Source organism: Nanorana parkeri, unplaced genomic scaffold (genome assembly GCF_000935625.1).
Source record: "Nanorana parkeri isolate BGI_ZX_2015 unplaced genomic scaffold, ASM93562v1 scaffold7, whole genome shotgun sequence".
NCBI lineage: Eukaryota > Metazoa > Chordata > Amphibia > Anura > Dicroglossidae > Nanorana > Nanorana parkeri.
This window is the reverse complement of record NW_017306275.1, coordinates 1,529,747-1,531,450: the sequence shown is the minus strand read 5'-3', so window position 1 is coordinate 1,531,450 and position 1,704 is coordinate 1,529,747.

Here is a 1,704-nt window from a genome sequence, read left to right as displayed (position 1 = left end):
ACAGGTCATAAAAGGCCAGTTATTTTTATTTTAAAAGAAAAAAGCTTTTGATATCTTGTAACTCCTATTTAATGTGGTCTACTAATTAATTCTGTCACAACATACAGATTAATGTTGTTAACAAACATCGTATTGAAGAGTGACCACAGAATCTATTGATTTTTGAAGCTAAGCCTAAAACGATAATACGGCCTCCCCTGGACAGTGTACATAGTATCATCATTTGGCTGTAACTGATACAGGAGATGTCTAATGTATCAATCAGATTCATTCAAAATCTCCCGTAGGGTGTTCTGGTACAGTGACAAAACCAATAAATCAAGAGATGGTAATTATGGTTTGACTAGTTCTTGAAATTGAATGACTGCAGGGTGTTCTTTCTCTGTCACTGTACCATGGCTGCGGCTGGATACAGTTTTCACAAGTAATATCACAAAAACGTATGAAAAAGGTTCTCATAGACTGTGCTAAAAATGTTTTCAAAGAAATGTAATGGTGCACAGATATTAAAACAGTATGGTTAGAGATAATACTATTATAAATTCTGCATTGTCACATGATATATTTAAGGACAAGCTTTTTCCAGTCTCACTATGTAAGCATTTGATATGAAAGATACTTAGCCTACCTGTTAAAATCTACATACATAACAATAACCAAGGACAAGTCCCTTTAGTTAAGGACCAATTAAACCTTAAGCTTAAAGCTGAACTCTAGGGGAATAAAAAAAAAATATCCCATGCAGTAGGACCTTACTGCACTGAAAGGATTAAATGTTTTTATCATTAAAAATAGGTTTTACGCATTATACAGGTTTTGTCCGGTTTCTGTTAAACCAAAATTCACACACTGGGCACCCTTTCGCCCGGCATCCCTCGATCAGCTGATTGCAGGAGATGGTTGGAAAATTCTCAGCCGAACAGAGCTACCCGCCAATCATCTGCTAGCTCCATTCAGGTATGGAGGAGTCTGTTATATTTTCTTCATTCAGCCTGCAGGTTGAATAAAGAAAATGCAAGCATGTTTACCCGGCTCAAAGGAGAACTATGAGGTGAGTGCTTTTCACTCACCTCATAGTTCTAGCCGACCTGTGACAATGAGACTGTCACAGGTCGGCTCAGTAGATCGGGAGGTGAACGAACACATACCGGCGTTCGCTCACCTCTCGATCCTGTCACGGCTCTCTGCCGTGACAGGAGAGGGGCTGGATTCCCCCCTCCCCGCTCCGATCCGCCAGCGCTGACTGGCGGAACGGACGGGGGAGGGGGCGGGTACAGCTGGCTCTGCCTTTAGATAGGCAGAGCCAGCTGTCAGTCATGCAGCTGGGTGGATCCCGGCACAATTGTCGGGATCCGATTCAGCTGCGGCGTCTCAGTATACCCCGAGCAGCTGCTCGCAGTATACTGCGACGTCTCAGTACACCGCGAGCTGTAGCTGAGCATAGGGTGACGGGAGGACGCTAGTTTGTGTCCTCCCGTTACCCTAAGGAGAACTATGGGGAAAAGACTTAACCCCATAGTTCTCCTTTAACTCACATTATCACTCGCTTCTGCAGGCTTCCTCCTTTATGTGCAACCGGTTCCCCCAAAGCTGCTTCCCTTCGACTCTCAGTCTGTCATGTGAACAGTGAGGTCATCACATATAATGCAGGGCCAGCTGTTCTGCATTGTAAGTAAGGATGCCCTGGACACGGGCAAAACCCAG